Raw genomic sequence first — 26,074 nt, 5'->3', positions numbered from 1 at the left:
ATGCAGCAGGATGTTAAGAAAACCATTGGTAAAATGTTAATACTTGCTGCTTTTTCAGTAATAATATCACAGAACTATAACGATTGTGGGACAGATAGAAATATGTTTTAAATGTAATGTAGTAGATTTTAGTCACAGTGCTCAAATATGCTGGAAAAGATCTTATATGGAAATCTCCCAGCGCTTCAATTGATAGATAATGAACCTATACATCCAAAGGCACAAGTACAATTTTAGGGCTCTGAGCTGTCCTAGGCTACATTCACTGGAAGTGAAATGGAGCTTGTACATTAGTCAAAATCAAACTCCATTGATCACTTTGGTAAAAACTATTTTGATGCCGCTTATTGCTTTCATGGTCTGAACGGTATGCATAGACACCATTTAAGCCATAGCAATCTATTCATTAGTATTTGGACAAGCACCAAAGGGCGATACAATATAGAGAGTTTCTATCTGGTAAATACATTTTAAATACTTTTCCTAAAAGAGTTATCTGTATTTTTTGTACTTTTAAGTTTGTTCAACATAATAAAAATCAAAAGGTAAGATGTATTTTTTATTAAGAGAAAATGAAATATTTATCCATACTGTGTACGCAATAGTTTTAAACCAGAATGAAGCAGGCGAAAACAAATTATTCCAATAAGAAGATACAACCCTATAGGCAGACACGGGTGCTCCAGTCCTAAAGGAATAAACAAGTCAGATTTTACACAAATGGTGCCATGGTGTAATGGTTAGCACTCTGGACTCTGAATCCAGCAATCTGAGTTCAAATCTCAGTGGGACCTTGATAGAATTTTTCCTATAGATGGAAATGAAGAGGTAAATACAGTTCAATGTATGGAAATCTAGCTAACAGAGACAAAATTAAACAAATACAAGAGGCACAAAATAGCATTTTCTGAATAAACAGCTAAATTATTCATGAGGTAAGAATTTAAAAAAATAAAATAAAACAGTGACACTCCATGCAATACTATGCATGTGTATTAAGATTGTTGTTACAGAGCAAAGTAGTTAACACTGCTGCCTCAGATGGGTCCAATTGAAAAACAGACCATAATCCACTACTGTGGGGTTTGTATTTCTTCTAAATACTAGGATAGCTTTTACCCAGGTGCCCCTGCCCAAGTACAGTCCAAAAAACATTCAAATATGCTATTTGGCCTCTGATAAAAAATAGCCCAGGGTTCCTGTGTGGTAGAGAATTTAAACTGAACACCCCAATGGGACAGGGACTAATGAGAATGGATACATTCTGATTTGTAAAACACTATAATATGCAGACACTTAATCAATAAAGGATAAACACCATGCTAACAGTATATATAAAACAGATTTTAATTCAAAGCAGAAGCATTTACTGTTGCAGGATAATTCAAAGAAAAGTTAGCTAAAACAAGATACTAAACTGAAAACATATGAAAGAAAATTCTGCATGAGCTTGGTTGGGGGAATCAGTGGTGAATTCTGTAGATTTCTGGCATTCTAGCTCTTCAGTCTGATTTCACATCATGGGATAGTCCTTTAACGTGGATGTCCACTTTTTGATTAGTCTGCAGTATCTTGCTTGGTCTCCGATGATGATTTTCCTCCTATTACCTGAATCTTGGAAGCAATTGCTGTGAACTTGAAATACAGGAATAACAAGTCCCTACATTCTGCTCTAAGAACTCAGTCGAAGCATTCTTTTGAGCAATATGGGAGACTTATGGGCAGCCTCACTTTCCCCAAGATACATATCAGCCTGATCAAATCCTATTGGCACTCTGATTCAGATAGCTGGGATCCCCAGGAGATGAGTCTCCTAAGTTTCCTGCAGCACTTTGTCCAAAAGAGGATTGTACATGAAGGTGACCACACACAGCTGTCCAACAGATAGACGTTAATATATGGGAATGGGACCAGTTATTCAGAAACCTGTTATGCAGCAGGATGTTAAGAAAACCATTGGTAAAATGTTAATACTTGCTGCTTTTTCAGTAATAATATCACAGAACTATAACGATTGTGGGACAGATAGAAATATGTTTTAAATGTAATGTAGTAGATTTTAGTCACAGTGCTCAAATATGCTGGAAAAGATCTTATATGGAAATCTCCCAGCGCTTCAATTGATAGATAATGAACCTATACATCCAAAGGCACAAGTACAATTTTAGGGCTCTGAGCTGTCCTAGGCTACATTCACTGGAAGTGAAATGGAGCTTGTACATTAGTCAAAATCAAACTCCATTGATCACTTTGGTAAAAACTATTTTGATGCCGCTTATTGCTTTCATGGTCTGAACGGTATGCATAGACACCATTTAAGCCATAGCAATCTATTCATTAGTATTTGGACAAGCACCAAAGGGCGATACAATATAGAGAGTTTCTATCTGGTAATTACATTTTAAATACTTTTCCTAAAAGAGTTATCTGTATTTTTTGTACTTTTAAGTTTGTTCAACATAATAAAAATCAAAAGGTAAGATGTATTTTTTATTAAGAGAAAATGAAATATTTATCCATACTGTGTACGCAATAGTTTTAAACCAGAATGAAGCAGGCGAAAACAAATTATTCCAATAAGAAGATACAACCCTATAAGCAGACACGGGTGCTCCAGTCCTAAAGGAATAACCAAGTCAGATTTTACACAAATGGTGCCATGGTGTAATGGTTAGCACTCTGGACTCTGAATCCAGCGATCTGAGTTCAAATCTCAGTGGGACCTTGATAGAATTTTTCCTATAGATGGAAATGAAGAGGTAAATACAGTTCAATGTATGGAAATCTAGCTAACAGAGACAAAATTAAACAAATACAAGAGGCACAAAATAGCATTTTCTGAATAAACAGCTAAATTATTCATGAGGTAAGAATTTAAAAAAATAAAATAAAACAGTGACACTCCATGCAATACTATGCATGTGTATTAAGATTGTTGTTACAGAGCAAAGTAGTTAACACTGCTGCCTCAGATGGGTCCAATTGAAAAACAGACCATAATCCACTACTGTGGGGTTTGTATTTCTTCTAAATACTAGGATAGCTTTTACCCAGGTGCCCCTGCCCAAGTACAGTCCAAAAAACATTCAAATATGCTATTTGGCCTCTGATAAAAAATAGCCCAGGGTTCCTGTGTGGTAGAGAATTTAAACTGAACACCCCAATGGGACAGGGACTAATGAGAATGGATACATTCTGATTTGTAAAACACTATAATATGCAGACACTTAATCAATAAAGGATAAACACCATGCTAACAGTATATATAAAACAGATTTTAATTCAAAGCAGAAGCATTTACTGTTGCAGGATAATTCAAAGAAAAGTTAGCTAAAACAAGATACTAAACTGAAAACATATGAAAGAAAATTCTGCATGAGCTTGGTTGGGGGAATCAGGGGTGAATTCTGTAGATTTCTGGCATTCTAGCTCTTCAGTCTGATTTCACATCATGGGATAGTCCTTTAACGTGGATGTCCACTTTTTGATTAGTCTGCAGTATCTTGCTTGGTCTCCGATGATGATTTTCCTCCTATTACCTGAATCTTGGAAGCAATTGCTGTGAACTTGAAATACAGGAATAACAAGTCCCTACATTCTGCTCTAAGAACTCAGTCGAAGCATTCTTTTGAGCAATATGGGAGACTTATGGGCAGCCTCACTTTCCCCAAGATACATATCAGCCTGATCAAATCCTATTGGCACTCTGATTCAGATAGCTGGGATCCCCAGGAGATGAGTCTCCTAAGTTTCCTGCAGCACTTTGTCCAAAAGAGGATTGTACATGAAGGTGACCACACACAGCTGTCCAACACATAGACGTTAATATATGGGAATGGGACCAGTTATTCAGAAACCTGTTATGCAGCAGGATGTTAAGAAAACCATTGGTAAAATGTTAATACTTGCTGCTTTTTCAGTAATAATATCACAGAACTATAACGATTGTGGGACAGATAGAAATATGTTTTAAATGTAATGTAGTAGATTTTAGTCACAGTGCTCAAATATGCTGGAAAAGATCTTATATGGAAATCTCCCAGCGCTTCAATTGATAGATAATGAACCTATACATCCAAAGGCACAAGTACAATTTTAGGGCTCTGAGCTGTCCTAGGCTACATTCACTGGAAGTGAAATGGAGCTTGTACATTAGTCAAAATCAAACTCCATTGATCACTTTGGTAAAAACTATTTTGATGCCGCTTATTACTTTCATGGTCTGAACGGTATGCATAGACACCATTTAAGCCATAGCAATCTATTCATTAGTATTTGGACAAGCACCAAAGGGCGATACAATATAGAGAGTTTCTATCTGGTAATTACATTTTAAATACTTTTCCTAAAAGAGTTATCTGTATTTTTTGTACTTTTAAGTTTGTTCAACATAATAAAAATCAAAAGGTAAGATGTATTTTTTATTAAGAGAAAATGAAATATTTATCCATACTGTGTACGCAATAGTTTTAAACCAGAATGAAGCAGGCGAAAACAAATTATTCCAATAAGAAGATACAACCCTATAAGCAGACACGGGTGCTCCAGTCCTAAAGGAATAAACAAGTCAGATTTTACACAAATGGTGCCATGGTGTAATGGTTAGCACTCTGGACTCTGAATCCAGCGATCTGAGTTCAAATCTCAGTGGGACCTTGATAGAATTTTTCCTATAGATGGAAATGAAGAGGTAAATACAGTTCAATGTATGGAAATCTAGCTAACAGAGACAAAATTAAACAAATACAAGAGGCACAAAATAGCATTTTCTGAATAAACAGCTAAATTATTCATGAGGTAAGAATTTAAAAAAATAAAATAAAACAGTGACACTCCATGCAATACTATGCATGTGTATTAAGATTGTTGTTACAGAGCAAAGTAGTTAACACTGCTGCCTCAGATGGGTCCAATTGAAAAACAGACCATAATCCACTACTGTGGGGTTTGTATTTCTTCTAAATACTAGGATAGCTTTTACCCAGGTGCCCCTGCCCAAGTACAGTCCAAAAAACATTCAAATATGCTATTTGGCCTCTGATAAAAAATAGCCCAGGGTTCCTGTGTGGTAGAGAATTTAAACTGAACACCCCAATGGGACAGGGACTAATGAGAATGGATACATTCTGATTTGTAAAACACTATAATATGCAGACACTATATCAATAAAGGATAAACACCATGCTAACAGTATATATAAAACAGATTTTAATTCAAAGCAGAAGCATTTACTGTTGCAGGATAATTCAAAGAAAAGTTAGCTAAAACAAGATACTAAACTGAAAACATATGAAAGAAAATTCTGCATGAGCTTGGTTGGGGGAATCAGTGGTGAATTCTGTAGATTTCTGGCATTCTAGCTCTTCAGTCTGATTTCACATCATGGGATAGTCCTTTAACGTGGATGTCCACTTTTTGATTAGTCTGCAGTATCTTGCTTGGTCTCCGATGATGATTTTCCTCCTATTACCTGAATCTTGGAAGCAATTGCTGTGAACTTGAAATACAGGAATAACAAGTCCCTACATTCTGCTCTAAGAACTCAGTCGAAGCATTCTTTTGAGCAATATGGGAGACTTATGGGCAGCCTCACTTTCCCCAAGATACATATCAGCCTGATCAAATCCTATTGGCACTCTGATTCAGATAGCTGGGATCCCCAGGAGATGAGTCTCCTAAGTTTCCTGCAGCACTTTGTCCAAAAGAGGATTGTACATGAAGGTGACCACACACAGCTGTCCAACACATAGACGTTAATATATGGGAATGGGACCAGTTATTCAGAAACCTGTTATGCAGCAGGATGTTAAGAAAACCATTGGTAAAATGTTAATACTTGCTGCTTTTTCAGTAATAATATCACAGAACTATAACGATTGTGGGACAGATAGAAATATGTTTTAAATGTAATGTAGTAGATTTTAGTCACAGTGCTCAAATATGCTGGAAAAGATCTTATATGGAAATCTCCCAGCGCTTCAATTGATAGATAATGAACCTATACATCCAAAGGCACAAGTACAATTTTAGGGCTCTGAGCTGTCCTAGGCTACATTCACTGGAAGTGAAATGGAGCTTGTACATTAGTCAAAATCAAACTCCATTGATCACTTTGGTAAAAACTATTTTGATGCCGCTTATTGCTTTCATGGTCTGAACGGTATGCATAGACACCATTTAAGCCATAGCAATCTATTCATTAGTATTTGGACAAGCACCAAAGGGCGATACAATATAGAGAGTTTCTATCTGGTAATTACATTTTAAATACTTTTCCTAAAAGAGTTATCTGTATTTTTTGTACTTTTAAGTTTGTTCAACATAATAAAAATCAAAAGGTAAGATGTATTTTTTATTAAGAGAAAATGAAATATTTATCCATACTGTGTACGCAATAGTTTTAAACCAGAATGAAGCAGGCGAAAACAAATTATTCCAATAAGAAGATACAACCCTATAGGCAGACACGGGTGCTCCAGTCCTAAAGGAATAAACAAGTCAGATTTTACACAAATGGTGCCATGGTGTAATGGTTAGCACTCTGGACTCTGAATCCAGCGATCTGAGTTCAAATCTCAGTGGGACCTTGATAGAATTTTTCCTATAGATGGAAATGAAGAGGTAAATACAGTTCAATGTATGGAAATCTAGCTAACAGAGACAAAATTAAACAAATACAAGAGGCACAAAATAGCATTTTCTGAATAAACAGCTAAATTATTCATGAGGTAAGAATTTAAAAAAATAAAATAAAACAGTGACACTCCATGCAATACTATGCATGTGTATTAAGATTGTTGTTACAGAGCAAAGTAGTTAACACTGCTGCCTCAGATGGGTCCAATTGAAAAACAGACCATAATCCACTACTGTGGGGTTTGTATTTCTTCTAAATACTAGGATAGCTTTTACCCAGGTGCCCCTGCCCAAGTACAGTCCAAAAAACATTCAAATATGCTATTTGGCCTCTGATAAAAAATAGCCCAGGGTTCCTGTGTGGTAGAGAATTTAAACTGAACACCCCAATGGGACAGGGACTAATGAGAATGGATACATTCTGATTTGTAAAACACTATAATATGCAGACACTTAATCAATAAAGGATAAACACCATGCTAACAGTATATATAAAACAGATTTTAATTCAAAGCAGAAGCATTTACTGTTGCAGGATAATTCAAAGAAAAGTTAGCTAAAACAAGATACTAAACTGAAAACATATGAAAGAAAATTCTGCATGAGCTTGGTTGGGGGAATCAGTGGTGAATTCTGTAGATTTCTGGCATTCTAGCTCTTCAGTCTGATTTCACATCATGGGATAGTCCTTTAACGTGGATGTCCACTTTTTGATTAGTCTGCAGTATCTTGCTTGGTCTCCGATGATGATTTTCCTCCTATTACCTGAATCTTGGAAGCAATTGCTGTGAACTTGAAATACAGGAATAACAAGTCCCTACATTCTGCTCTAAGAACTCAGTCGAAGCATTCTTTTGAGCAATATGGGAGACTTATGGGCAGCCTCACTTTCCCCAAGATACATATCAGCCTGATCAAATCCTATTGGCACTCTGATTCAGATAGCTGGGATCCCCAGGAGATGAGTCTCCTAAGTTTCCTGCAGCACTTTGTCCAAAAGAGGATTGTACATGAAGGTGACCACACACAGCTGTCCAACACATAGACGTTAATATATGGGAATGGGACCAGTTATTCAGAAACCTGTTATGCAGCAGGATGTTAAGAAAACCATTGGTAAAATGTTAATACTTGCTGCTTTTTCAGTAATAATATCACAGAACTATAACGATTGTGGGACAGATAGAAATATGTTTTAAATGTAATGTAGTAGATTTTAGTCACAGTGCTCAAATATGCTGGAAAAGATCTTATATGGAAATCTCCCAGCGCTTCAATTGATAGATAATGAACCTATACATCCAAAGGCACAAGTACAATTTTAGGGCTCTGAGCTGTCCTAGGCTACATTCACTGGAAGTGAAATGGAGCTTGTACATTAGTCAAAATCAAACTCCATTGATCACTTTGGTAAAAACTATTTTGATGCCGCTTATTGCTTTCATGGTCTGAACGGTATGCATAGACACCATTTAAGCCATAGCAATCTATTCATTAGTATTTGGACAAGCACCAAAGGGCGATACAATATAGAGAGTTTCTATCTGGTAATTACATTTTAAATACTTTTCCTAAAAGAGTTATCTGTATTTTTTGTACTTTTAAGTTTGTTCAACATAATAAAAATCAAAAGGTAAGATGTATTTTTTATTAAGAGAAAATGAAATATTTATCCATACTGTGTACGCAATAGTTTTAAACCAGAATGAAGCAGGCGAAAACAAATTATTCCAATAAGAAGATACAACCCTATAGGCAGACACGGGTGCTCCAGTCCTAAAGGAATAAACAAGTCAGATTTTACACAAATGGTGCCATGGTGTAATGGTTAGCACTCTGGACTCTGAATCCAGCGATCTGAGTTCAAATCTCAGTGGGACCTTGATAGAATTTTTCCTATAGATGGAAATGAAGAGGTAAATACAGTTCAATGTATGGAAATCTAGCTAACAGAGACAAAATTAAACAAATACAAGAGGCACAAAATAGCATTTTCTGAATAAACAGCTAAATTATTCATGAGGTAAGAATTTAAAAAAATAAAATAAAACAGTGACACTCCATGCAATACTATGCATGTGTATTAAGATTGTTGTTACAGAGCAAAGTAGTTAACACTGCTGCCTCAGATGGGTCCAATTGAAAAACAGACCATAATCCACTACTGTGGGGTTTGTATTTCTTCTAAATACTAGGATAGCTTTTACCCAGGTGCCCCTGCCCAAGTACAGTCCAAAAAACATTCAAATATGCTATTTGGCCTCTGATAAAAAATAGCCCAGGGTTCCTGTGTGGTAGAGAATTTAAACTGAACACCCCAATGGGACAGGGACTAATGAGAATGGATACATTCTGATTTGTAAAACACTATAATATGCAGACACTTAATCAATAAAGGATAAACACCATGCTAACAGTATATATAAAACAGATTTTAATTCAAAGCAGAAGCATTTACTGTTGCAGGATAATTCAAAGAAAAGTTAGCTAAAACAAGATACTAAACTGAAAACATATGAAAGAAAATTCTGCATGAGCTTGGTTGGGGGAATCAGTGGTGAATTCTGTAGATTTCTGGCATTCTAGCTCTTCAGTCTGATTTCACATCATGGGATAGTCCTTTAACGTGGATGTCCACTTTTTGATTAGTCTGCAGTATCTTGCTTGGTCTCCGATGATGATTTTCCTCCTATTACCTGAATCTTGGAAGCAATTGCTGTGAACTTGAAATACAGGAATAACAAGTCCCTACATTCTGCTCTAAGAACTCAGTCGAAGCATTCTTTTGAGCAATATGGGAGACTTATGGGCAGCCTCACTTTCCCCAAGATACATATCAGCCTGATCAAATCCTATTGGCACTCTGATTCAGATAGCTGGGATCCCCAGGAGATGAGTCTCCTAAGTTTCCTGCAGCACTTTGTCCAAAAGAGGATTGTACATGAAGGTGACCACACACAGCTGTCCAACACATAGACGTTAATATATGGGAATGGGACCAGTTATTCAGAAACCTGTTATGCAGCAGGATGTTAAGAAAACCATTGGTAAAATGTTAATACTTGCTGCTTTTTCAGTAATAATATCACAGAACTATAACGATTGTGGGACAGATAGAAATATGTTTTAAATGTAATGTAGTAGATTTTAGTCACAGTGCTCAAATATGCTGGAAAAGATCTTATATGGAAATCTCCCAGCGCTTCAATTGATAGATAATGAACCTATACATCCAAAGGCACAAGTACAATTTTAGGGCTCTGAGCTGTCCTAGGCTACATTCACTGGAAGTGAAATGGAGCTTGTACATTAGTCAAAATCAAACTCCATTGATCACTTTGGTAAAAACTATTTTGATGCCGCTTATTGCTTTCATGGTCTGAACGGTATGCATAGACACCATTTAAGCCATAGCAATCTATTCATTAGTATTTGGACAAGCACCAAAGGGCGATACAATATAGAGAGTTTCTATCTGGTAATTACATTTTAAATACTTTTCCTAAAAGAGTTATCTGTATTTTTTGTACTTTTAAGTTTGTTCAACATAATAAAAATCAAAAGGTAAGATGTATTTTTTATTAAGAGAAAATGAAATATTTATCCATACTGTGTACGCAATAGTTTTAAACCAGAATGAAGCAGGCGAAAACAAATTATTCCAATAAGAAGATACAACCCTATAGGCAGACACGGGTGCTCCAGTCCTAAAGGAATAAACAAGTCAGATTTTACACAAATGGTGCCATGGTGTAATGGTTAGCACTCTGGACTCTGAATCCAGCGATCTGAGTTCAAATCTCAGTGGGACCTTGATAGAATTTTTCCTATAGATGGAAATGAAGAGGTAAATACAGTTCAATGTATGGAAATCTAGCTAACAGAGACAAAATTAAACAAATACAAGAGGCACAAAATAGCATTTTCTGAATAAACAGCTAAATTATTCATGAGGTAAGAATTTAAAAAAATAAAATAAAACAGTGACACTCCATGCAATACTATGCATGTGTATTAAGATTGTTGTTACAGAGCAAAGTAGTTAACACTGCTGCCTCAGATGGGTCCAATTGAAAAACAGACCATAATCCACTACTGTGGGGTTTGTATTTCTTCTAAATACTAGGATAGCTTTTACCCAGGTGCCCCTGCCCAAGTACAGTCCAAAAAACATTCAAATATGCTATTTGGCCTCTGATAAAAAATAGCCCAGGGTTCCTGTGTGGTAGAGAATTTAAACTGAACACCCCAATGGGACAGGGACTAATGAGAATGGATACATTCTGATTTGTAAAACACTATAATATGCAGACACTTAATCAATAAAGGATAAACACCATGCTAACAGTATATATAAAACAGATTTTAATTCAAAGCAGAAGCATTTACTGTTGCAGGATAATTCAAAGAAAAGTTAGCTAAAACAAGATACTAAACTGAAAACATATGAAAGAAAATTCTGCATGAGCTTGGTTGGGGGAATCAGTGGTGAATTCTGTAGATTTCTGGCATTCTAGCTCTTCAGTCTGATTTCACATCATGGGATAGTCCTTTAACGTGGATGTCCACTTTTTGATTAGTCTGCAGTATCTTGCTTGGTCTCCGATGATGATTTTCCTCCTATTACCTGAATCTTGGAAGCAATTGCTGTGAACTTGAAATACAGGAATAACAAGTCCCTACATTCTGCTCTAAGAACTCAGTCGAAGCATTCTTTTGAGCAATATGGGAGACTTATGGGCAGCCTCACTTTCCCCAAGATACATATCAGCCTGATCAAATCCTATTGGCACTCTGATTCAGATAGCTGGGATCCCCAGGAGATGAGTCTCCTAAGTTTCCTGCAGCACTTTGTCCAAAAGAGGATTGTACATGAAGGTGACCACACACAGCTGTCCAACACATAGACGTTAATATATGGGAATGGGACCAGTTATTCAGAAACCTGTTATGCAGCAGGATGTTAAGAAAACCATTGGTAAAATGTTAATACTTGCTGCTTTTTCAGTAATAATATCACAGAACTATAACGATTGTGGGACAGATAGAAATATGTTTTAAATGTAATGTAGTAGATTTTAGTCACAGTGCTCAAATATGCTGGAAAAGATCTTATATGGAAATCTCCCAGCGCTTCAATTGATAGATAATGAACCTATACATCCAAAGGCACAAGTACAATTTTAGGGCTCTGAGCTGTCCTAGGCTACATTCACTGGAAGTGAAATGGAGCTTGTACATTAGTCAAAATCAAACTCCATTGATCACTTTGGTAAAAACTATTTTGATGCCGCTTATTGCTTTCATGGTCTGAACGGTATGCATAGACACCATTTAAGCCATAGCAATCTATTCATTAGTATTTGGACAAGCACCAAAGGGCGATACAATATAGAGAGTTTCTATCTGGTAATTACATTTTAAATACTTTTCCTAAAAGTGTTATCTGTATTTTTTGTACTTTTAAGTTTGTTCAACATAATAAAAATCAAAAGGTAAGATGTATTTTTTATTAAGAGAAAATGAAATATTTATCCATACTGTGTACGCAATAGTTTTAAACCAGAATGAAGCAGGCGAAAACAAATTATTCCAATAAGAAGATACAACCCTATAAGCAGACACGGGTGCTCCAGTCCTAAAGGAATAAACAAGTCAGATTTTACACAAATGGTGCCATGGTGTAATGGTTAGCACTCTGGACTCTGAATCCAGCGATCTGAGTTCAAATCTCAGTGGGACCTTGATAGAATTTTTCCTATAGATGGAAATGAAGAGGTAAATACAGTTCAATGTATGGAAATCTAGCTAACAGAGACAAAATTAAACAAATACAAGAGGCACAAAATAGCATTTTCTGAATAAACAGCTAAATTATTCATGAGGTAAGAATTTAAAAAAATAAAATAAAACAGTGACACTCCATGCAATACTATGCATGTGTATTAAGATTGTTGTTACAGAGCAAAGTAGTTAACACTGCTGCCTCAGATGGGTCCAATTGAAAAACAGACCATAATCCACTACTGTGGGGTTTGTATTTCTTCTAAATACTAGGATAGCTTTTACCCAGGTGCCCCTGCCCAAGTACAGTCCAAAAAACATTCAAATATGCTATTTGGCCTCTGATAAAAAATAGCCCAGGGTTCCTGTGTGGTAGAGAATTTAAACTGAACACCCCAATGGGACAGGGACTAATGAGAATGGATACATTCTGATTTGTAAAACACTATAATATGCAGACACTTAATCAATAAAGGATAAACACCATGCTAACAGTATATATAAAACAGATTTTAATTCAAAGCAGAAGCATTTACTGTTGCAGGATAATTCAAAGAAAAGTTAGCTAAAACAAGATACTAAACTGAAAACATATGAAAGAAAATTCTGCATGAGCTTGGTTGGGGGAATCAGTGGTGAATTCTGTAGATTTCTGGCATTCTAGCTCTTCAGTCTGATTTCACATCATGGGATAGTCCTTTAACGTGGATGTCCACTTTTTGATTAGTCTGCAGTATCTTGCTTGGTCTCCGATGATGATTTTCCTCCTATTACCTGAATCTTGGAAGCAATTGCTGTGAACTTGAAATACAGGAATAACAAGTCCCTACATTCTGCTCTAAGAACTCAGTCGAAGCATTCTTTTGAGCAATATGGGAGACTTATGGGCAGCCTCACTTTCCCCAAGATACATATCAGCCTGATCAAATCCTATTGGCACTCTGATTCAGATAGCTGGGATCCCCAGGAGATGAGTCTCCTAAGTTTCCTGCAGCACTTTGTCCAAAAGAGGATTGTACATGAAGGTGACCACACACAGCTGTCCAACACATAGACGTTAATATATGGGAATGGGACCAGTTATTCAGAAACCTGTTATGCAGCAGGATGTTAAGAAAACCATTGGTAAAATGTTAATACTTGCTGCTTTTTCAGTAATAATATCACAGAACTATAACGATTGTGGGACAGATAGAAATATGTTTTAAATGTAATGTAGTAGATTTTAGTCACAGTGCTCAAATATGCTGGAAAAGATCTTATATGGAAATCTCCCAGCGCTTCAATTGATAGATAATGAACCTATACATCCAAAGGCACAAGTACAATTTTAGGGCTCTGAGCTGTCCTAGGCTACATTCACTGGAAGTGAAATGGAGCTTGTACATTAGTCAAAATCAAACTCCATTGATCACTTTGGTAAAAACTATTTTGATGCCGCTTATTGCTTTCATGGTCTGAACGGTATGCATAGACACCATTTAAGCCATAGCAATCTATTCATTAGTATTTGGACAAGCACCAAAGGGCGATACAATATAGAGAGTTTCTATCTGGTAATTACATTTTAAATACTTTTCCTAAAAGTGTTATCTGTATTTTTTGTACTTTTAAGTTTGTTCAACATAATAAAAATCAAAAGGTAAGATGTATTTTTTATTAAGAGAAAATGAAATATTTATCCATACTGTGTACGCAATAGTTTTAAACCAGAATGAAGCAGGCGAAAACAAATTATTCCAATAAGAAGATACAACCCTATAAGCAGACACGGGTGCTCCAGTCCTAAAGGAATAAACAAGTCAGATTTTACACAAATGGTGCCATGGTGTAATGGTTAGCACTCTGGACTCTGAATCCAGCCATCTGAGTTCAAATCTCAGTGGGACCTTGATAGAATTTTTCCTATAGATGAAAATGAAGAGGTAAATACAGTTCAATGTGTGGAAATCTAGCTAACAGAGACAAAATTAAACAAATACAAGAGGCACAAAATAGCATTTTCTGAATAAACAGCTAAATTATTCATGAGGTAAGAATTTAAAAAAATAAAATAAAACAGTGACACTCCATGCAATACTATGCATGTCTATTAAGATTGTTGTTACAGAGCAAAGTAGTTAACACTGCTGCCTCAGATGGGTCCAATTGAAAAACAGACCATAATCCACTACTGTGGGGTTTGTATTTCTTCTAAATACTAGGATAGCTTTTACCCAGGTGCCCCTGCCCAAGTACAGTCCAAAAAACATTCAAATATGCTATTTGGCCTCTGATAAAAAATAGCCCAGGGTTCCTGTGTGGTAGAGAATTTAAACTGAACACCCCAATGGGACAGGGACTAATGAGAATGGATACATTCTGATTTGTAAAACACTATAATATGCAGACACTTAATCAATAAAGGATAAACACCATGCTAACAGTATATATAAAACAGATTTTAATTCAAAGCAGAAGCATTTACTGTTGCAGGATAATTCAAAGAAAAGTTAGCTAAAACAAGATACTTAACTGAAAACATATGAAAGAAAATTCTGCATGAGCTTGGTTGGGGGAATCAGTGGTGAATTCTGTAGATTTCTGGCATTCTAGCTCTTCAGTCTGATTTCACATCATGGGATAGTCCTTTAACGTGGATGTCCACTTTTTGATTAGTCTGCAGTATCTTGCTTGGTCTCCGATGATGATTTTCCTCCTATTACCTGAATCTTGGAAGCAATTGCTGTGAACTTGAAATACAGGAATAACAAGTCCCTACATTCTGCTATTAGAACTCAGTCGAAGCATTCTTTTGAGCAATATGGGAGACTTATGGGCAGCCTCACTTTCCCCAAGATACATATCAGCCTGATCAAATCCTATTGGCACTCTGATTCAGATAGCTGGGATCCCCAGGAGATGAGTCTCCTAAGTTTCCTGCAGCACTTTGTCCAAAAGAGGATTGTACATGAAGGTGACCACACACAGCTGTCCAACACATAGACGTTAATATATGGGAATGGGACCAGTTATTCAGAAACCTGTTATGCAGCAGGATGTTAAGAAAACCATTGGTAAAATGTTAATACTTGCTGCTTTTTCAGTAATAATATCACAGAACTATAACGATTGTGGGACAGATAGAAATATGTTTTAAATGTAATGTAGTAGATTTTAGTCACAGTGCTCAAATATGCTGGAAAAGATCTTATATGGAAATCTCCCAGCGCTTCAATTGATAATGAACCTATACATCCAAAGGCACAAGTACAATTTTAGGGCTCTGAGCTGTCCTAGGCTACATTCACTGGAAGTGAAATGGAGCTTGTACATTAGTCAAAATCAAACTCCATTGATCACTTTGGTAAAAACTATTTTGATGCCGCTTATTGCTTTCATGGTCTGAACGGTATGCATAGACACCATTTAAGCCATAGCAATCTATTCATTAGTATTTGGACAAGCACCAAAGGGCGATACAATATAGAGAGTTTCTATCTGGTAATTACATTTTAAATACTTTTCCTAAAAGAGTTATCTGTATTTTTTGTACTTTTAAGTTTGTTCAACATAATAAAAATCAAAAGGTAAGATGTATTTTTTATTAAGAGAAAATGAAATATTTATCCATACTGTGTACGCAATAGTTTTAAACCAGAATGAAGCAGGCGAAAACAAATTATTCCAATAAGAAGATACAACCCTATAAGCAGACACGGGTGCTCCAGTCCTAAAGGAATAAACAAGTCAGATTTTACACAAATGGTGCCATGGTGTAATGGTTAGCACTCTGGACTCTGAATCCAGCGATCTGAGTTCAAATCTCAGTGGGACCTTGATAGAATTTTTCCTATAGATGGAAATGAAGAGGTAAATACAGTTCAATGTGTGGAAATCTAGCTAACAGAGACAAAATTAAACAAATACAAGAGGCACAAAATAGCATTTTCTGAATAAACAGCTAAATTATTCATGAGGTAAGAATTTAAAAAAATAAAATAAAACAGTGACACTCCATGCAATACTATGCATGTCTATTAAGATTGTTGTTACAGAGCAAAGTAGTTAACACTGCTGCCTCAGATGGGTCCAATTGAAAAACAGACCATAATCCACTACTGTGGGGTTTGTATTTCTTCTAAATACTAGGATAGCTTTTACCCAGGTGCCCCTGCCCAAGTACAGTCCAAAAAACATTCAAATATGCTATTTGGCCTCTGATAAAAAATAGCCCAGGGTTCCTGTGTGGTAGAGAATTTAAACTGAACACCCCAATGGGACAGGGACTAATGAGAATGGATACATTCTGATTTGTAAAACACTATAATATGCAGACACTTAATCAATAAAGGATAAACACCATGCTAACAGTATATATAAAACAGATTTTAATTCAAAGCAGAAGCATTTACTGTTGCAGGATAATTCAAAGAAAAGTTAGCTAAAACAAGATACTTAACTGAAAACATATGAAAGAAAATTCTGCATGAGCTTGGTTGGGGGAATCAGTGGTGAATTCTGTAGATTTCTGGCATTCTAGCTCTTCAGTCTGATTTCACATCATGGGATAGTCCTTTAACGTGGATGTCCACTTTTTGATTAGTCTGCAGTATCTTGCTTGGTCTCCGATGATGATTTTCCTCCTATTACCTGAATCTTGGAAGCAATTGCTGTGAACTTGAAATACAGGAATAACAAGTCCCTACATTCTGCTATTAGAACTCAGTCGAAGCATTCTTTTGAGCAATATGGGAGACTTATGGGCAGCCTCACTTTCCCCAAGATACATATCAGCCTGATCAAATCCTATTGGCACTCTGATTCAGATAGCTGGGATCCCCAGGAGATGAGTCTCCTAAGTTTCCTGCAGCACTTTGTCCAAAAGAGGATTGTACATGAAGGTGACCACACACAGCTGTCCAACACATAGACGTTAATATATGGGAATGGGACCAGTTATTCAGAAACCTGTTATGCAGCAGGATGTTAAGAAAACCATTGGTAAAATGTTAATACTTGCTGCTTTTTCAGTAATAATATCACAGAACTATAACGATTGTGGGACAGATAGAAATATGTTTTAAATGTAATGTAGTAGATTTTAGTCACAGTGCTCAAATATGCTGGAAAAGATCTTATATGGAAATCTCCCAGCGCTTCAATTGATAATGAACCTATACATCCAAAGGCACAAGTACAATTTTAGGGCTCTGAGCTGTCCTAGGCTATATTCACTGGAAGTGAAATGGAGCTTGTACATTAGTCAAAATCAAACTCCATTGATCACTTTGGTAAAAACTATTTTGATGCCGCTTATTGCTTTCATGGTCTGAACGGTATGCATAGACACCATTTAAGCCATAGCAATCTATTCATTAGTATTTGGACAAGCACCAAAGGGCGATACAATATAGAGAGTTTCTATCTGGTAATTACATTTTAAATACTTTTCCTAAAAGTGTTATCTGTATTTTTTGTACTTTTAAGTTTGTTCAACATAATAAAAATCAAAAGGTAAGATGTATTTTTTATTAAGAGAAAATGAAATATTTATCCATACTGTGTACGCAATAGTTTTAAACCAGAATGAAGCAGGCGAAAACAAATTATTCCAATAAGAAGATACAACCCTATAAGCAGACACGGGTGCTCCAGTCCTAAAGGAATAAACAAGTCAGATTTTACACAAATGGTGCCATGGTGTAATGGTTAGCACTCTGGACTCTGAATCCAGTGATCTGAGTTCAAATCTCAGTGGGACCTTGATAGAATTTTTCCTATAGATGGAAATGAAGAGGTAAATACAGTTCAATGTGTGGAAATCTAGCTAACAGAGACAAAATTAAACAAATACAAGAGGCACAAAATAGCATTTTCTGAATAAACAGCTAAATTATTCATGAGGTAAGAATTTAAAAAAATAAAATAAAACAGTGACACTCCATGCAATACTATGCATGTCTATTAAGATTGTTGTTACAGAGCAAAGTAGTTAACACTGCTGCCTCAGATGGGTCCAATTGAAAAACAGACCATAATCCACTACTGTGGGGTTTGTATTTCTTCTAAATACTAGGATAGCTTTTACCCAGGTGCCCCTGCCCAAGTACAGTCCAAAAAACATTCAAATATGCTATTTGGCCTCTGATAAAAAATAGCCCAGGGTTCCTGTGTGGTAGAGAATTTAAACTGAACACCCCAATGGGACAGGGACTAATGAGAATGGATACATTCTGATTTGTAAAACACTATAATATGCAGACACTTAATCAATAAAGGATAAACACCATGCTAACAGTATATATAAAACAGATTTTAATTCAAAGCAGAAGCATTTACTGTTGCAGGATAATTCAAAGAAAAGTTAGCTAAAACAAGATACTTAACTGAAAACATATGAAAGAAAATTCTGCATGAGCTTGGTTGGGGGAATCAGTGGTGAATTCTGTAGATTTCTGGCATTCTAGCTCTTCAGTCTGATTTCACATCATGGGATAGTCCTTTAACGTGGATGTCCACTTTTTGATTAGTCTGCAGTATCTTGCTTGGTCTCCGATGATGATTTTCCTCCTATTACCTGAATCTTGGAAGCAATTGCTGTGAACTTGAAATACAGGAATAACAAGTCCCTACATTCTGCTATTAGAACTCAGTCGAAGCATTCTTTTGAGCAATATGGGAGACTTATGGGCAGCCTCACTTTCCCCAAGATACATATCAGCCTGATCAAATCCTATTGGCACTCTGATTCAGATAGCTGGGATCCCCAGGAGATGAGTCTCCTAAGTTTCCTGCAGCACTTTGTCCAAAAGAGGATTGTACATGAAGGTGACCACACACAGCTGTCCAACACATAGACGTTAATATATGGGAATGGGACCAGTTATTCAGAAACCTGTTATGCAGCAGGATGTTAAGAAAACCATTGGTAAAATGTTAATACTTGCTGCTTTTTCAGTAATAATATCACAGAACTATAACGATTGTGGGACAGATAGAAATATGTTTTAAATGTAATGTAGTAGATTTTAGTCACAGTGCTCAAATATGCTGGAAAAGATCTTATATGGAAATCTCCCAGCGCTTCAATTGATAATGAACCTATACATCCAAAGGCACAAGTACAATTTTAGGGCTCTGAGCTGTCCTAGGCTACATTCACTGGAAGTGAAATGGAGCTTGTACATTAGTCAAAATCAAACTCCATTGATCACTTTGGTAAAAACTATTTTGATGCCGCTTATTGCTTTCATGGTCTGAACGGTATGCATAGACACCATTTAAGCCATAGCAATCTATTCATTAGTATTTGGACAAGCACCAAAGGGCGATACAATATAGAGAGTTTCTATCTGGTAATTACATTTTAAATACTTTTCCTAAAAGAGTTATCTGTATTTTTTGTACTTTTAAGTTTGTTCAACATAATAAAAATCAAAAGGTAAGATGTATTTTTTATTAAGAGAAAATGAAATATTTATCCATACTGTGTACGCAATAGTTTTAAACCAGAATGAAGCAGGCGAAAACAAATTATTCCAATAAGAAGATACAACCCTATAAGCAGACACGGGTGCTCCAGTCCTAAAGGAATAAACAAGTCAGATTTTACACAAATGGTGCCATGGTGTAATGGTTAGCACTCTGGACTCTGAATCCAGCGATCTGAGTTCAAATCTCAGTGGGACCTTGATAGAATTTTTCCTATAGATGGAAATGAAGAGGTAAATACAGTTCAATGTGTGGAAATCTAGCTAACAGAGACAAAATTAAACAAATACAAGAGGCACAAAATAGCATTTTCTGAATAAACAGCTAAATTATTCATGAGGTAAGAATTTAAAAAAATAAAATAAAACAGTGACACTCCATGCAATACTATGCATGTCTATTAAGATTGTTGTTACAGAGCAAAGTAGTTAACACTGCTGCCTCAGATGGGTCCAATTGAAAAACAGACCATAATCCACTACTGTGGGGTTTGTATTTCTTCTAAATACTAGGATAGCTTTTACCCAGGTGCCCCTGCCCAAGTACAGTCCAAAAAACATTCAAATATGCTATTTGGCCTCTGATAAAAAATAGCCCAGGGTTCCTGTGTGGTAGAGAATTTAAACTGAACACCCCAATGGGACAGGGACTAATGAGAATGGATACATTCTGATTTGTAAAACACTATAATATGCAGACACTTAATCAATAAAGGATAAACACCATGCTAACAGTATATATAAAACAGATTTTAATTCAAAGCAGAAGCATTTACTGTTGCAGGATAATTCAAAGAAAAGTTAGCTAAAACAAGATACTTAACTGAAAACATATGAAAGAAAATTCTGCATGAGCTTGGTTGGGGGAATCAGTGGTGAATTCTGTAGATTTCTGGCATTCTAGCTCTTCAGTCTGATTTCACATCATGGGATAGTCCTTTAACGTGGATGTCCACTTTTTGATTAGTCTGCAGTATCTTGCTTGGTCTCCGATGATGATTTTCCTCCTATTACCTGAATCTTGGAAGCAATTGCTGTGAACTTGAAATACAGGAATAACAAGTCCCTACATTCTGCTATTAGAACTCAGTCGAAGCATTCTTTTGAGCAATATGGGAGACTTATGGGCAGCCTCACTTTCCCCAAGATACATATCAGCCTGATCAAATCCTATTGGCACTCTGATTCAGATAGCTGGGATCCCCAGGAGATGAGTCTCCTAAGTTTCCTGCAGCACTGTGTCCAAAAGAGGATTGTACATGAAGGTGACCACACACAGCTGTCCAACACATAGACGTTAATATATGGGAATGGGACCAGTTATTCAGAAACCTGTTATGCAGCAGGATGTTAAGAAAACCATTGGTAAAATGTTAATACTTGCTGCTTTTTCAGTAATAATATCACAGAACTATAACGATTGTGGGACAGATAGAAATATGTTTTAAATGTAATGTAGTAGATTTTAGTCACAGTGCTCAAATATGCTGGAAAAGATCTTATATGGAAATCTCCCAGCGCTTCAATTGATAATGAACCTATACATCCAAAGGCACAAGTACAATTTTAGGGCTCTGAGCTGTCCTAGGCTACATTCACTGGAAGTGAAATGGAGCTTGTACATTAGTCAAAATCAAACTCCATTGATCACTTTGGTAAAAACTATTTTGATGCCGCTTATTGCTTTCATGGTCTGAACGGTATGCATAGACACCATTTAAGCCATAGCAATCTATTCATTAGTATTTGGACAAGCACCAAAGGGCGATACAATATAGAGAGTTTCTATCTGGTAATTACATTTTAAATACTTTTCCTAAAAGTGTTATCTGTATTTTTTGTACTTTTAAGTTTGTTCAACATAATAAAAATCAAAAGGTAAGATGTATTTTTTATTAAGAGAAAATGAAATATTTATCCATACTGTGTACGCAATAGTTTTAAACCAGAATGAAGCAGGCGAAAACAAATTATTCCAATAAGAAGATACAACCCTATAAGCAGACACGGGTGCTCCAGTCCTAAAGGAATAAACAAGTCAGATTTTACACAAATGGTGCCATGGTGTAATGGTTAGCACTCTGGACTCTGAATCCAGCGATCTGAGTTCAAATCTCAGTGGGACCTTGATAGAATTTTTCCTATAGATGGAAATGAAGAGGTAAATACAGTTCAATGTATGGAAATCTAGCTAACAGAGACAAAATTAAACAAATACAAGAGGCACAAAATAGCATTTTCTGAATAAACAGCTAAATTATTCATGAGGTAAGAATTTAAAAAAATAAAATAAAACAGTGACACTCCATGCAATACTATGCATGTGTATTAAGATTGTTGTTACAGAGCAAAGTAGTTAACACTGCTGCCTCAGATGGGTCCAATTGAAAAACAGACCATAATCCACTACTGTGGGGTTTGTATTTCTTCTAAATACTAGGATAGCTTTTACCCAGGTGCCCCTGCCCAAGTACAGTCCAAAAAACATTCAAATATGCTATTTGGCCTCTGATAAAAAATAGCCCAGGGTTCCTGTGTGGTAGAGAATTTAAACTGAACACCCCAATGGGACAGGGACTAATGAGAATGGATACATTCTGATTTGTAAAACACTATAATATGCAGACACTTAATCAATAAAGGATAAACACCATGCTAACAGTATATATAAAACAGATTTTAATTCAAAGCAGAAGCATTTACTGTTGCAGGATAATTCAAAGAAAAGTTAGCTAAAACAAGATACTAAACTGAAAACATATGAAAGAAAATTCTGCATGAGCTTGGTTGGGGGAATCAGTGGTGAATTCTGTAGATTTCTGGCATTCTAGCTCTTCAGTCTGATTTCACATCATGGGATAGTCCTTTAACGTGGATGTCCACTTTTTGATTAGTCTGCAGTATCTTGCTTGGTCTCCGATGATGATTTTCCTCCTATTACCTGAATCTTGGAAGCAATTGCTGTGAACTTGAAATACAGGAATAACAAGTCCCTACATTCTGCTCTAAGAACTCAGTCGAAGCATTCTTTTGAGCAATATGGGAGACTTATGGGCAGCCTCACTTTCCCCAAGATACATATCAGCCTGATCAAATCCTATTGGCACTCTGATTCAGATAGCTGGGATCCCCAGGAGATGAGTCTCCTAAGTTTCCTGCAGCACTTTGTCCAAAAGAGGATTGTACATGAAGGTGACCACACACAGCTGTCCAACACATAGACGTTAATATATGGGAATGGGACCAGTTATTCAGAAACCTGTTATGCAGCAGGATGTTAAGAAAACCATTGGTAAAATGTTAATACTTGCTGCTTTTTCAGTAATAATATCACAGAACTATAACGATTGTGGGACAGATAGAAATATGTTTTAAATGTAATGTAGTAGATTTTAGTCACAGTGCTCAAATATGCTGGAAAAGATCTTATATGGAAATCTCCCAGCGCTTCAATTGATAGATAATGAACCTATACATCCAAAGGCACAAGTACAATTTTAGGGCTCTGAGCTGTCCTAGGCTACATTCACTGGAAGTGAAATGGAGCTTGTACATTAGTCAAAATCAAACTCCATTGATCACTTTGGTAAAAACTATTTTGATGCCGCTTATTGCTTTCATGGTCTGAACGGTATGCATAGACACCATTTAAGCCATAGCAATCTATTCATTAGTATTTGGACAAGCACCAAAGGGCGATACAATATAGAGAGTTTCTATCTGGTAATTACATTTTAAATACTTTTCCTAAAAGAGTTATCTGTATTTTTTGTACTTTTAAGTTTGTTCAACATAATAAAAATCAAAAGGTAAGATGTATTTTTTATTAAGAGAAAATGAAATATTTATCCATACTGTGTACGCAATAGTTTTAAACCAGAATGAAGCAGGCGAAAACAAATTATTCCAATAAGAAGATACAACCCTATAGGCAGACACGGGTGCTCCAGTCCTAAAGGAATAAACAAGTCAGATTTTACACAAATAGTGCCATGGTGTAATGGTTAGCACTCTGGACTCTGAATCCAGCGATCTGAGTTCAAATCTCAGTGGGACCTTGATAGAATTTTTCCTATAGATGGAAATGAAGAGGTAAATACAGTTCAATGTATGGAAATCTAGCTAACAGAGACAAAATTAAACAAATACAAGAGGCACAAAATAGCATTTTCTGAATAAACAGCTAAATTATTCATGAGCTAAGAATTTAAAAAAATAAAATAAAACAGTGACACTCCATGCAATACTATGCATGTGTATTAAGATTGTTGTTACAGAGCAAAGTAGTTAACACTGCTGCCTCAGATGGGTCCAATTGAAAAACAGACCATAATCCACTACTGTGGGGTTTGTATTTCTTCTAAATACTAGGATAGCTTTTACCCAGGTGCCCCTGCCCAAGTACAGTCCAAAAAACATTCAAATATGCTATTTTGCCTCTGATAAAAAATAGCCCAGGGTTCCTGTGTGGTAGAGAATTTAAACTGAACACCCCAATGGGACAGGGACTAATGAGAATGGATACATTCTGATTTGTAAAACACTATAATATGCAGACACTTAATCAATAAAGGATAAACACCATGCTAACAGTATATATAAAACAGATTTTAATTCAAAGCAGAAGCATTTACTGTTGCAGGATAATTCAAAGAAAAGTTAGCTAAAACAAGATACTAAACTGAAAACATATGAAAGAAAATTCTGCATGAGCTTGGTTGGGGGAATCAGTGGTGAATTCTGTAGATTTCTGGCATTCTAGCTCTTCAGTCTGATTTCACATCATGGGATAGTCCTTTAACGTGGATGTCCACTTTTTGATTAGTCTGCAGTATCTTGCTTGGTCTCCGATGATGATTTTCCTCCTATTACCTGAATCTTGGAAGCAATTGCTGTGAACTTGAAATACAGGAATAACAAGTCCCTACATTCTGCTCTAAGAACTCAGTCGAAGCATTCTTTTGAGCAATATGGGAGACTTATGGGCAGCCTCACTTTCCCCAAGATACATATCAGCCTGATCAAATCCTATTGGCACTCTGATTCAGATAGCTGGGATCCCCAGGAGATGAGTCTCCTAAGTTTCCTGCAGCACTTTGTCCAAAAGAGGATTGTACATGAAGGTGACCACACACAGCTGTCCAACACATAGACGTTAATATATGGGAATGGGACCAGTTATTCAGAAACCTGTTATGCAGCAGGATGTTAAGAAAACCATTGGTAAAATGTTAATACTTGCTGCTTTTTCAGTAATAATATCACAGAACTATAACGATTGTGGGACAGATAGAAATATGTTTTAAATGTAATGTAGTAGATTTTAGTCACAGTGCTCAAATATGCTGGAAAAGATCTTATATGGAAATCTCCCAGCGCTTCAATTGATAGATAATGAACCTATACATCCAAAGGCACAAGTACAATTTTAGGGCTCTGAGCTGTCCTAGGCTACATTCACTGGAAGTGAAATGGAGCTTGTACATTAGTCAAAATCAAACTCCATTGATCACTTTGGTAAAAACTATTTTGATGCCGCTTATTGCTTTCATGGTCTGAACGGTATGCATAGACACCATTTAAGCCATAGCAATCTATTCATTAGTATTTGGACAAGCACCAAAGGGCGATACAATATAGAGAGTTTCTATCTGGTAATTACATTTTAAATACTTTTCCTAAAAGAGTTATCTGTATTTTTTGTACTTTTAAGTTTGTTCAACATAATAAAAATCAAAAGGTAAGATGTATTTTTTATTAAGAGAAAATGAAATATTTATCCATACTGTGTACGCAATAGTTTTAAACCAGAATGAAGCAGGCGAAAACAAATTATTCCAATAAGAAGATACAACCCTATAGGCAGACACGGGTGCTCCAGTCCTAAAGGAATAAACAAGTCAGATTTTACACAAATGGTGCCATGGTGTAATGGTTAGCACTCTGGACTCTGAATCCAGCGATCTGAGTTCAAATCTCAGTGGGACCTTGATAGAATTTTTCCTATAGATGGAAATGAAGAGGTAAATACAGTTCAATGTGTGGAAATCTAGCTAACAGAGACAAAATTAAACAAATACAAGAGGCACAAAATAGCATTTTCTGAATAAACAGCTAAATTATTCATGAGGTAAGAATTTAAAAAAATAAAATAAAACAGTGACACTCCATGCAATACTATG

At 36.1% G+C, this 26,074-nt stretch overlaps 14 non-coding genes across 14 annotated transcripts; all 14 read left to right on the top strand.

The window, feature by feature from the left end:
• Positions 1 to 722: 722 nt before the first annotated feature.
• Positions 723 to 794, top strand: TRNAQ-CUG (transfer RNA glutamine (anticodon CUG)). The gene has a single exon. It is a non-coding gene; the product is annotated as a tRNA-Gln (tRNA).
• Positions 795 to 2,653: 1,859 nt separating this feature from the next.
• TRNAQ-CUG (transfer RNA glutamine (anticodon CUG)) lies at positions 2,654 to 2,725 on the top strand. Its single transcript has one exon. It is a non-coding gene; the product is annotated as a tRNA-Gln (tRNA).
• A 1,859-nt stretch (positions 2,726 to 4,584) lies between these two features.
• On the top strand, positions 4,585 to 4,656 carry TRNAQ-CUG (transfer RNA glutamine (anticodon CUG)). Its single transcript has one exon. It is a non-coding gene; the product is annotated as a tRNA-Gln (tRNA).
• A 1,859-nt stretch (positions 4,657 to 6,515) lies between these two features.
• TRNAQ-CUG (transfer RNA glutamine (anticodon CUG)) lies at positions 6,516 to 6,587 on the top strand. The gene has a single exon. It is a non-coding gene; the product is annotated as a tRNA-Gln (tRNA).
• A 1,859-nt stretch (positions 6,588 to 8,446) lies between these two features.
• Positions 8,447 to 8,518, top strand: TRNAQ-CUG (transfer RNA glutamine (anticodon CUG)). Its single transcript has one exon. It is a non-coding gene; the product is annotated as a tRNA-Gln (tRNA).
• Positions 8,519 to 10,377: 1,859 nt separating this feature from the next.
• Positions 10,378 to 10,449, top strand: TRNAQ-CUG (transfer RNA glutamine (anticodon CUG)). The gene has a single exon. It is a non-coding gene; the product is annotated as a tRNA-Gln (tRNA).
• Positions 10,450 to 12,308: 1,859 nt separating this feature from the next.
• Positions 12,309 to 12,380, top strand: TRNAQ-CUG (transfer RNA glutamine (anticodon CUG)). Its single transcript has one exon. It is a non-coding gene; the product is annotated as a tRNA-Gln (tRNA).
• A 1,859-nt stretch (positions 12,381 to 14,239) lies between these two features.
• On the top strand, positions 14,240 to 14,311 carry TRNAQ-CUG (transfer RNA glutamine (anticodon CUG)). The gene has a single exon. It is a non-coding gene; the product is annotated as a tRNA-Gln (tRNA).
• Positions 14,312 to 16,166: 1,855 nt separating this feature from the next.
• TRNAQ-CUG (transfer RNA glutamine (anticodon CUG)) lies at positions 16,167 to 16,238 on the top strand. The gene has a single exon. It is a non-coding gene; the product is annotated as a tRNA-Gln (tRNA).
• Positions 16,239 to 18,093: 1,855 nt separating this feature from the next.
• TRNAQ-CUG (transfer RNA glutamine (anticodon CUG)) lies at positions 18,094 to 18,165 on the top strand. The gene has a single exon. It is a non-coding gene; the product is annotated as a tRNA-Gln (tRNA).
• A 1,855-nt stretch (positions 18,166 to 20,020) lies between these two features.
• TRNAQ-CUG (transfer RNA glutamine (anticodon CUG)) lies at positions 20,021 to 20,092 on the top strand. Its single transcript has one exon. It is a non-coding gene; the product is annotated as a tRNA-Gln (tRNA).
• Positions 20,093 to 21,947: 1,855 nt separating this feature from the next.
• On the top strand, positions 21,948 to 22,019 carry TRNAQ-CUG (transfer RNA glutamine (anticodon CUG)). Its single transcript has one exon. It is a non-coding gene; the product is annotated as a tRNA-Gln (tRNA).
• A 1,859-nt stretch (positions 22,020 to 23,878) lies between these two features.
• TRNAQ-CUG (transfer RNA glutamine (anticodon CUG)) lies at positions 23,879 to 23,950 on the top strand. Its single transcript has one exon. It is a non-coding gene; the product is annotated as a tRNA-Gln (tRNA).
• Positions 23,951 to 25,809: 1,859 nt separating this feature from the next.
• Positions 25,810 to 25,881, top strand: TRNAQ-CUG (transfer RNA glutamine (anticodon CUG)). The gene has a single exon. It is a non-coding gene; the product is annotated as a tRNA-Gln (tRNA).
• The last annotated feature ends 193 nt before the right edge of the window (positions 25,882 to 26,074 follow it).

This window comes from Mixophyes fleayi, chromosome 10, assembly GCF_038048845.1.
Source record: "Mixophyes fleayi isolate aMixFle1 chromosome 10, aMixFle1.hap1, whole genome shotgun sequence".
NCBI lineage: Eukaryota > Metazoa > Chordata > Amphibia > Anura > Limnodynastidae > Mixophyes > Mixophyes fleayi.
This window is presented reverse-complemented; position numbering and strand designations above follow the sequence as displayed.